Raw genomic sequence first — 12,221 nt, 5'->3', positions numbered from 1 at the left:
AATGGCAACAAGATTTTTTTCCCCCAAATCGTTCAGCCCTAGTAAAAAGCACAAAAAAAAAAAGTGAAGTGAGACCTCTTTCTGCAGCTCTCCCTCTCCCCTCTCTTGTCGCACGGGCATATCCATGCGCACAACAGCCAATAGGAACGCCCTATGTCTCTATGAAATGACCTGTGATTGGCCAGAGTCTCCCGTCTCAAGCTAGATTTTCTAAAGCCACAAAACCGAGCCAAGAGGAGGTGCAGAAGTCAGTTGTCAGACCACTTGAATTACTATATGGTGAAAGATTATGGATTGTTTTTGCCCAACAACACCAGAAACAAATTGTCTACCATAGCTTTAATTATTGTTTAAAACAATACTGTATACTTCAAGTCTCTGCAGCAGCAATGCTCATGCTTTCCACAATTTTAGTGGTTAACTTTTTAATTAAAGTCAGTAAGTGATTAAAACAAAAAACACTAATGAAACTAGAGAAAAGAAGCTGAAGTTGCTATTAAAAGTGCACAAGAAGTGCAATGTCCCGAGTCCGGACACAAAGAAATAATGAACTCAGTGGAGGGAATGATGAAGCAGAGTGGCTCCGTCTCTGCAGCATCCATTATTTTGGGACACCTCATCATGTTTTATCTCTTTGATATCATCCACCGTGATTAATGCTTTTTTAATACTAATAATCAAAAAGTAATACACATGTGATGCCCTGTTATTAAATGTGGGGGTTTTGCACGGCGTTGTGTGATCTTGGAATACAGGGGGGGCCTAATACAGTACCACACACCAGAGGTAATTCAGCTCACCCGAGTTTTAATTTGTGGTGCTTTTTTTTTTTTTTTAAGATTATTTTTTGGGGCTTTTCCCTTTATTTTGAAAGTGGATAGACATGGAAGGGGGAGAGAGATGGGGGATGACACGCAGCAAAGGGCAGCAGGTCGGATTCGAACCTTCGCCGCTGCAGGACTCAGCCTACAAGGGGCGAATGCTCTTACTGGGTGAGCTAGAGGTCACCCCAATTTGTGGTGCTTTTGCATGGGATTGCATTGTTAATGCATTTAATTGCCAGGTAGCTTATCGTGCTTACAAAACCGTAGCGGCAGCTGCATCCAAAAGGTTAACTTTTATATATCAAAGCAAGTAGGTTAACAGTTACAGGGTATATACAGACATCCTGGAGGTAAATTCAATACCTTTTAATACCATTTTTAATACCTTCTCAATATTTTTTAAAACCTACACGCCATTGAGTTGCAGGTTTATACGGCAACACGTTTCTAACCATTAAACAGAGTTTGAGATTTATAAAACTACACCCTCTAGGCCAATTGAACAATGCAGATAGGGAAAGTCAACAGTACAGATTGAGACTCGCTGACTTTGGAAACATCTTGCAACCATAACCCATCTTGTATTTATTTCACATTTAGAATAACATTAATAGATGAAATAAAATTATAAATTAAAGCAGTTCAAAGAAGCAAGCATTCACTGATGCCATTATAACCACTTAAAACTAAGTGAACCTTCTTCTGTATGTACAGACACCCAAATGAGTACACACAGAAAATATTCCATGAGGCAAGTGAAATACAAGAAAACAGACATACATACAGACAGACATTCACTGTTTGAACTTGTGATGCCATTATAACCATTTGAAACTAAGTGAACCTGTGATCTCATTGCCCACAAGGGGTGCATACCGCTCAAAACCAACATGAAAAACATAGCTAGTAATGTTCACTCAGCGTTTTGTTTTGTTGTTAACCTGTGTGTAAAATGAGCGGTGACGTTAAATTACAGATTTCAGGTAACGGCACCGTCTATTTGCTGGATGGTTTTAAGGTAACGGTCGGTAGCTAACATTAGCAGATAAGCCCATTGACAGCTATTGTTGTGTTATTGTTCATATTTTGGCACAATCAATGTTTCTGACCGTAGTAGTAGTGGTCATAGTGACTGAAAGTGTGATGTGAGATGCTAAAAAGAATCTACACGCTGTTTTCAGGTAACGTTATTTTTTGACGTTCAACACCCCCACCCCCGCTGCTGAAAACAATTCTAGAGGAAACACTGTCAACCATCACAGCATCTACATAGAGAGCTATGAGTACATTGTATATTTTTTCAGAACTTGTTAAAATAAATTATTTCGGTAAAAGCAATGACACTTCCACACTGTTAACAGACTGCACAAAACCACCTTGCACACTGAGACCGCTAACACATGTCCTTAATCAATCTGAATAACCTATCCACTTCTACTGTCTCTATACAATATTTTCTTACCAGTTGAGATGCCAACTGCCAACTGCTTGCCATGGAGGAATGTTTGCACTATATTCTTCATCTGTGTGATGCACCACTCAGGATCTCTGTTCATCATTGTGGGATACAAACAACTTGAAAACAAAGAAAAGAGCTACTGCTGGCTAACAGCGGTCTTTGGAATTGGCTGTGACTCTGGAAGACTTGGAGTTAAGCTTTTCTTTGAGAAAAGAACAAAGAACGGCACTGAAGTCATTCTTAAAAAAGGAAGATGTGTTCGGAGTTTTGCCGACCGGATACGGCAAAAGTTTAATTTATAAACCGTTTCCTTAATACATCTATGCTATCAACTAGCTCCGCTATCTTCTTCGTTGCTCTGCTTTGTTGTAGCGTGCAGAGAGAATTTGAAAGACAACCGTTTATCCCGCCCCTCGGATTGAACCCTGCCATTGGTGTGTTCCCAGACCCAACATCTTGATGTGGGTCTGGCTTGTCAGGCTAAGATAGGCTATCACCCGATGCGGGATAGGATATAATATCACACAAACTTTACAAGATCAACTTAAATAGACATAATAAAACAAATGGACAACTCATAGTTTGCAAAAAAATTATTAAAAAAATTAATACCTCGTAAAATGGCGATTAATACCTTTTAATACCTTTTAATGGCCTTCATTTTTACTAATTTGATTTACTACCTTTTAATACTTTTTAAAACCCTGCAGACACCCTGAGTTATTGTGATAGATGGCTAATAATAGCTCTCCATAGCACATTAACCAGGATCAGTACAAAAAGGTTGGCTCACTACTCCACTGCAAACATGACATTTTATGCGGGAATATCATCCATCAGCAATAGGTACAAGGCTATTAGATGGAGCTAATATTGCATGATGTACTATATACACACACACACACACACACACACACACACACACACGGTCAAAAGTTTGGGGTCACTTAGAAATTTCCATTCCACTCCATTAAAGACGGAATAGAGATCAGTTGCATTGTTTTTTAACCAGGGCAGCAGTTTTTAGATTACATTATGTGCTTACATAATTTTAAAAGGGTTCTCCAATGTTTTCTCAGTTAGCCTTTTAAAATGATATTAGATTGGTAAACAGAATGTGCCTTTGGAACATTGGATGAATGGTTGCTGATAATGGGCAATGTAGATATTGCATTAAAGACCAGCCACTTCTTTCTACAACAGTCGAGAACCCTTTTGCAATTACGTAAATCTGAAAACTGCTGCCCTGATTAAAAAAACAATGCAACTGATCTCAGCTTGTATTCTGTCTATAATGGAGTGGAATGGAAATTTCTAAGCGACCCCAAACTTTTGACCGGTAGTGTATATATATATATCAACCGTGTAAAAAACAAGAAAGTAAAGTAAAACAGGACTGGATAAACCACATCAAAGGCAGAGTAACCACCCGTAAGGAACGCTCTAAGAAATATAGCGAATATGCTAGATGAAAGTTTTCCCGACCAATAACAATGTAAGGTGGCAGTGGTACTTTAATTGTTTAAAGCCACACCTAGCATTCTATTGGTGGGGGCATTTTGACAGAGTTATTGCATAAAGTAAATCAAAGAGCAGGATCAAAACTCTGAGATTATTAACCGGGCAACTGTTACGGCCCTGTGACAGTAGGTTCCCTTAAAAGCTCCAGCTTCACCTCAGCATGAATCAGTTTGTAGTGATTTAGTTAACTGAAAGTGTACTTGGGAATATACACTGCTTACAGGTGCACTATGCGTTCCTGCATGGTTTCAGCGTGATTTCTTTTTGTCTCAAATCGTAGGCATCTGTCCTTGATCCGCTAGCCCCCTGAATACACTGTGAAAAAGCCTGGTCTCGGGAGACAACACAGGGGTCATACACGTCAAACAAACACTACAGGCACAGGATAGGCACCAAAATACAACAAACACGTTCCAGCCAATCACTGACAAGATGGTTGGGGGAGGGGGTGTGGGTTAGTGACAGTTATGCCCTGTTTACACGTACATGGTTATTTTGAAAAAGTGAGACATTTCCGTTCGTTTGTGCCATTCGCTTATACGCAAACGGAGAATTTGCCTCTAAAAACGAGTCTTTCTAAAACCTCCGGCCAGAGTGGAGATTTCGGAAAACTTTGTTTGCACGTTTGCATGTAAACTGAGACAAACGGAGGTTTAGGCAGCCGAGAGAGAGAAAGAGGAAGTGATTTGTTGCTGCAGTTGCTATTTTCGGGATTCTGATTGGCTAACGTGGGCTTGAGCTTCTTGTTACACTGCCACCTACAGGTTTGGCATGCTCTTGACGGCTTTGACGGCATATATACACTAGGGGTGGTACGGTTCATAAAAAAACAAAAACATCCGAACCGTTTGATTCGGAGCATGTGTGCGTCGCACGGTTCGTCAGTACACTGTTAATGTGCACTAACCACTTACTGCCGTAGTGCCCACTTTCGACACCTATGTTAAAACACTTACTGGAAACGACGAGGGGGATGAGCGTGATGAACGCAACACATGGCAGTTGATTGGACGAACGCGTCCCGTGGTTCTTGCTGCTCCCGAATTTCAAAACAGACTCTAATGGCGTCTCGTTCTGAATACGATCCGGTCTCTTAATACATCCATGATACGAACTCATATTTTACGAAAATAGTTCACCGAAACGTGTTTCTGACAACATTTTAAGCGCGAAATAGGCCATACAGTTGCTGAATCTGTCTGATTTTTTGATCGACAAAGGTCAGTTTAAAAGATTTTCGTCAGATTTTGAGAGGCGCCGAGCCGACCACTCCTCAAGTGGAGTGTGGAGTGCTGCTGCTGCTGCAGGTCACGTCACATGCAAACATGTCAAGTGGGAGAGATGAGGAAGGCTGCCCGGAGTTGGAGGATGCCCCAGCGTCGTATATAGTCTGGTGTGTGGGAACATTTTGGATTTCATGTTACCTATGATGACAGTGGAAATAAAACAATAGATAGAACTGCCACTGTGTGCATGTATTGTGCAACATGCATTCAATATGTTAATTTTAGCTATATATCATATGCTGAAGTATATTTCTGGAGTGTTAAAGATTAAAAGAAAAAATAACAAGAACCGTACAGAACCGAAAACTGTGACCCTAAAACCGTGATACGAACCGAAGCGTGGATTTTGTGAACCATACCACCCCTAATATACACGGGTACATGTAAACAAACACTTTTCTGAAAACTGACAGCTGTGCACGATGTTATTTTTGAAAACGGAGAGGTTGAAATGTCCGTTTATGAAAATAGCTGGCCACGTGTAAACGTAGCATTAGTCAGTTAGTCATGACAGTTACGGAAACATGGAGGGAGGGGTGAGCTTACGCCGTCTTGTTTTAAATTTACTTGGAACGTCAACAGAAGTAACATCATGCAGGAACTCATAGTGCACCTTTAACCTTAAACTAAAAAAAAAAATTCTAAAGCCAACATCCTGTTAACATCTAGCCATAGTCCAGAGCCCTGCCAAGGTTAATCACATGCCCATAAAACGGTCAGCCTTATACAGAAAACTCCCAAGTTATTTCAGATATTTTTTATGGGAAGTAAACTTGAAATGTCAACCTCATCAGCAACAAGCCAGTTTTGCAAAATAGCAAGGTTTCAAAACAGGGTTTACTTTCTTTTGGTAATAATAATCATCAATATTCTCTTTTATAGTCTTGTATAGTATAAAAGATATCCTTTTTCTTTTAGATTCTTTAAAAGTAAATATAAGCTTAAAAAAATAGATAACCATCACTGTGTCAAGACAAATGCAATCACTTCAATAACTCTAAACCAATTACTTTGGAAAGATGCCGGTGCTTCTGTTTGTTTCCGCCTCTCCAGGAGAAAAAAAACAGATGATGCAGTGGTGTTTGAAGTGAAATAAAAGACAACATACTGCAGGAAAGCCGACCGAAAATAAACAAACACTAGTTGGAGGATTTGTTCACTCTCAAGAAAGCGATATCCCTCTTATCTTGTCTAGTAGCAAGAATAAACATGGAAGAAAACAAAGTGAAACCTGCCAATTACTGCCAACACATTGTCATATCTCATTTTTTACATTCTGCTTCAGTTCACATTCAGCTGGGCCCAACAAGACATAATAACCTGAGCACTTGAGAAAAACCTGAGAAAAATGTTTTTTTAAGGCCTCTGTTAGTCCTCACTTGCCACGTTTTATCTCTCCTAATCCCTAGATTTTTCTATTTTCTGTAATCTCGGAGAGTGTGTCAGTGTCATCAGCGGACATCTGACACAGGCCAGGCAGCATAGTCAATAAAGGCCTCTAATTGAGTGCCACTGGCTGCTGTTTATTGACAAAATAAGACCTGGGAATTAGGTGTGCCTCCGCCGGGCACTTGTGGCCCCGCCGTCCTCCTGCCTGTCGACAGCTGTCCACTTCCCATCCATCACCAGCTCAGCTTGGTTTGCTGTCTGTGTCAAAGGATGGTACCTCGCTTGAAAAACAATTTCTTTACCTTCCCTTCCGTGTCCAAGTGGGAGTGGGTGCATGAGCCAGAAAGAGAAAGCGAACAAGAGAAAGGAGACAGACCGTAAAAATGGAAATGAGAGTTTTGCTTATTTGAAGGTGTCTGTGTGTGTATTTGTGTGTAGCTTGTGTGTCCATCTGTATCTCTGTAATGCCCATCACAACAGGCACCGGTAGAGGAGCCTCCTCACAGTAAAGTGCGCTCTTGGTAATTAATTAGTGTTTATGCTTCTGAACACTATATTTGTCATCTGGCAAAAGCAAAGATAAGATTCCCATTGCGAAGTGCTCTCTACCTGCTTAATTAGAGGCCAGGCAGAGCCTTGGGCTGAGATACAAAACTAAATTCTGCTATCTGCCAATTAATTGTTCAACACAAAGACGGTTATCGTCCCCTCTCTTTCCTCCCTCTAAATTAACTTCAATCATGTGATAATGGTTTGGTGGATGAACGTTCCTGCTTGCAGGCATTTACCTACAAGGCTATCTGAGTAAACATACAGTAAATCACAGGATAAGTGCGGCGTCCATTTCTGTTCTCACTGCCAGGACCGTGTGACTGAGCAGTCGCTCAGTCACCGAAACACAGCGTCTCAGTTGCGCTATCTTGTGCCTTTTGCCTCGTCCTCCAGTCTCTTCTTCTCCTGAAAATCTCCAGGACCAGGTGGGAGCGATAAGGGTGAGAATGGTAGCGCGGCCAGCTGATGGACTGGAGACGCCATACTAGCAAGCCTCGGCTGACAGTGACGAACGAGCCATCCAGCCTTCTGATAATTTGTCACTCAGATGCAGGGAGAGGTCCATTAATCAAAACGAGTGTGGCGGCGCCGCATGTTCTAATGCGGACCTCCTTTCTCCCACCTCCTTCGATCCTTAGCTCCTTTGCCTTAAACTGACGTGACTAGCGTCGTGCTGGAGAGCAACAATCTGTTGCACGATTGGATTTAGACCCTGAATGTTTGCACAGAAGGGACAGGAGAATGTAGTAGAAATGTCGCCATTCAGCCAGTGATTTCTCCAACTGGTGGTGGAGGTGGATAAGCTCAAACAGTGCAGCCCCAGACACAGTCCTCTGAGGAATCATTGTCCTGGCAGGCAGCAGGTGGAGAGCTCGTGTAGGTAGATTGATTGATCCGTTGCAGCTGTAATGCATCAGGAGTTTCCCAGTGGAGAGAGGCTGTGTGCAGAATGTTAGGCACTTCTGCTCAAATCTGGGTAGCAGGGCACAAATCTGCAACACCAGAATCTCCAGAGGTTCCCATTACCGCTGCTATATATAACAGTAATCTTGTAAAGCTTCCATTCCGTCTGGGCCCTGGCAGGGGGGTTGATTCAGTCAATAAGTGACCCCTTGGACTGTAAATGAGATTCAGCCTGTTCTCTCAGGCAGGCACATATACACACAAGCAACTAAACATGAAACACACACACACACACATCAATGCATGTATAGATGCTGACACAAACACAAAAGGCACATGTACTCTAGGATCCGGTTTTGTTTCTGTGTGTGTGGAGAACAGACCTTGCTTTAATGAGAGTGGGGACCTAACCTGTGTGCTCTGACATGAGCCCCTAATGACAGCCATTTGGAGCCTTTTCTGTTTACACCGTTTATTTGGAATCCATGCTTAATTAGAAATGGCTGCTTTTCAAGCAGAACAACTTGCGCTGTCGTCCTAAAAGGCCCCCAAAGAACTTCCAATATTTTGGTGGGAACATCTGCTGTGCCCCTCGAAAAAAGAAAAGGGATAAAATAAGAGTAGTATGTGTTGTTGAGGGAGCTGGGAAAACATTGGACGACATGTGGCTTAATTCGGTTTCGCCTTCGGTTTAGCAGTAATAGATGCAAATGGATCTCATCTTTGAGTCAAAGAAAAAACCTTAGGATATGTTTGAGGAGAATTCACAAAATCTACAGGCAAAAAAAAATATTATGCAGCTTCAATATGATCCAAAGTCAAGTGAGAAGTAAAGTGAGGGCAATAGATAACAAAATCACATGCCAGCCCAGAGATCTTGGCCCATGCCAATATCGTGCTCAGCAGAAGTACCAGGCTCAGGTGGCTGCCTTGTGCCTCAATGCTCTCGCCCCTTTACCATGCAGCATGATTTACCCCCCAAGAAAAGCAATGAGAATTTCCCTTTAGAACCCCTCAGAGTGACTCCATCAGTCTGTGCCTGCCTATCTGCAAATGCCAGCTCATTTCTCAAGCTAGGCCCCCCAGTTGGACACCAAACGCTGCTAACTGCTCATTCGTATGCATCCCTCCTGCCAAACAGCACATCAACTGGGATAAGGAAAGAGCCTAAAGTTTTCCTGGACTATATTTTTGGTGCTTGGAGATATCAGAGGAAGTTAGTTAAGGTAGTTTTTGAGAGGACGTTAGTGGAATTGGTTCGGGGGCTCTGAAGACCTGAATGAAATAGGAGGAAAGAGAAGGCGAGTGATTGAAGCTTGGCACTGTGTCTGTGTGGGATGGGATGGGAGGGACGGCCAGTTTTGCATCAGGCCAGGGAACAGCAGCTTGTCACCTAAAGGTGTAGGTAACATAATGGAGCTAAAGGGCACACTCTCTTATCGCTTTCCATTTTACTTACTTTCCTTTCAACCTCCATCTTAAGGTTGTGTCATTGCCACAAAGCTGTGGCTGTAGCTAGCTATCTGGTTCCTCTGTATATCCCTTAGTCACAGCTGCTTCCTCCCGCCATCTGGCCAAGTGATGCTGGTGAGTCCCAAAGAGCAGGGCCCTGCCAAGCTCCACACATTCCAGCCCATCAGCTATACAATTTAGACATTAATGAGAGGAGGGAACTCAAAAGTAGCTGTCAGACTCCTGTTTGTGTTCGGTTCTGCGTCTCGCAATCTCACAAAGATGTGATGATGGAGAGAATAAGACACTACCCTTGAAAACTGGGGCTAACCTTGTTTAATTGCATCTATTGATCCTAGCTGTTAAGTGTTTTACAAGCCAAGTTAATGTTACTCGCTGCCAGTGTAGATAAAGACGAATGGATTACTTTTTTTTAGGTTTAGTTCTTGTGCACCGAACTTTTTCACAGTTGCAATGTTGTCAGAATAGTCAGTACCTGAAAACCTAATGTCACCTTGCATGCAAAACCATAACAGCCATAATTAATTCCTCAAGTGTGTGGGTGTATGTTCTTCACCCTCAATCTGCCCTGAATGGCAGCACAAGACAATTACAATACTATCTTATCTCAGTTTGTTATTTGGTCACCGCAAATCAGATTTCACACTGACAAACATGGATCAAGCTCGTTGTCGTTGAAGGGAAAACTACATTTTGAGTTTTGCTTTGCATTGTAAAGTTATGCTAAAAGAAATGTCTCAGTGGGGAGATAGCCGCACACAGTAAGTGTCTAGGAAAGAATAAACTCTCTTCTTAAACAAGAAGCGGTTTCGGTCACTCCATAACACTTTTTTCAAGCACCAGCATAATAATAATAATAATAATAATAATAATATATGGCTGGTCACCCACTAACTGCAAATAACTATCAATCCCATAAACGAGAAAATGCTTTTTGAAGACCGGCAGAAAATACTATTACAGTTGTTGACTAGGGGTGTCACGATTCTCCAAATACTCGATTCGATTACATTTTCGATTCTAAGGTCACGGTTCGATTCTCGGTTTTTCCTTCTTTTTTTTTAAGCACAGGTTGCTATGGCATTTTTAGACTAGACTTGTATGTAATGTAATAGCTGACCTTTGTTCGCAATGTACCACATTACATTGTCAAATTTAAAACATTTATTAACAACATAATGTAACAATAACATGTCTTTAGTCAATTGGAAACTTGACAATTTTCAATAAAGTAAAAAGAAAAAAAAAGTTTACCGACAATCCTGAGGGCAGACTCTTCGCAGCACATGGAGTTTGGTGTTAAAGCCCCCAACGTTGTCTTCCAGGCAGCACTGCCTGGAAGGCACTAGGATTAGGCAATGGTTATTGTTGAAGACGACAGTCGCAGCACTGCGGTGTAGGCTTAGTTGGGGGCTTAAAACACCATCGAACCAGCACAGCAGCTGAGCAGACCGATAGCAAAGAGGGCGACTCGGGCAGTTCGTTAACTTGTTGCTCTCTCTAATATAACCAATATAAGCTGCTCTGTTTAGGCTACAAAACGTGCATGCAGGCTGAAATTCAACCGTGCGGTTTTGCTGGGATAAAGCTATAAGCAGGAGGAATATCCACTAGCTGCTAAGCTAATGTGCAATGGTAAACACACAGAATATGGTACACGCACATAGCAGAGCTTGCAAACCGGCTTAACTCACTGGAAATCCCAAATACTTCCACACTTTCACACACTTCAGTGAAAGAGGAGGGTGCTCAAGTTCTGTCGATGGGTCTCCAGCATCTGCAGTTGCCATGCTATCTTTTGACTGGCTCTAGCTAAGTTAGAGGAGGTTGACTGACTCGCAGCTCTTCAACACGTGTGTTTTTGCGTGGCAGTATCGACGATTCCATTTTTTTATTCGATATTCAAGATTGTGACTTAATTTCGATCGATTTCGATTTAAAATCTAAATCGTGACACCCTTATTGTTGACAGCTACTGACGATGTGTCCTGGGAAAACAGTTCTAGTGCATCATATTTTAAAAACCAGGGTGAGTTACACACATGCATACAAGAATGTAAATCAGCTGCTCTCCGCTGATCCAAGTACCCCACTCCTCTGCATGCGTTAATAAAGCTGTCATCCTTTTAATTACAGTTCTCGTTTTAAGTAGCTGGTAATATACTCCATAGACAACTCTGTGCTCACCTCTCATGAGCGCATGGATGAAGCAACAAATCCACATTACCCTGCGTCTTTAAAACTTAAAAAGGCTACGGCACATTTGTAGAGTTTACAACTTCCACAAAACGTGCGCCCTCATCAAGTGCAGCAGCAAGTTGTTCCAAAAAAAAGAAGCTGTCCTCCTGTTTGTATGCTAAATAAGCTTGGCTTACTGAGGCATTGCATAATCATTGAAAGGTTTCGTTGCCACGGAGGTTCCTGTGAAACCCCATTTTCTCAACAAGGGACTTTCATTAACAACACTTTCTGTCGTGCCGTTCTGGAATCATTTGGCCTTTCATTTGTCATCTCAGTTTAAATTGTTCTGTCAGAGAAGAAGAGCACTTACACGTACCATGGCTATGCACCATCTACAGGGGGTGCTGGTATGTCAAAACAAAAGAAGAACAAGATGACAAAAACAAGGAGAGGAAAAAAGACCAAACATGCAAGCCAGCTGAACGGAGGACCACTGTTTACTCAAAAGCCACCATGTCTGTATCAGATGTCTCGGCAGCGTCTCGGTTGGCCATGCTTTGAATAGGTAATCAAGATTGTGTTGCCTCTATTCACCACGTAGCGCAATGCGGGAAGCGATGTATTGTCTCTCCT

Source organism: Sander lucioperca, chromosome 22, assembly GCF_008315115.2.
Source record: "Sander lucioperca isolate FBNREF2018 chromosome 22, SLUC_FBN_1.2, whole genome shotgun sequence".
In the NCBI taxonomy this organism is placed as follows: Eukaryota; Metazoa; Chordata; class Actinopteri; order Perciformes; family Percidae; genus Sander; species Sander lucioperca.
This window is presented reverse-complemented; position numbering follows the sequence as displayed.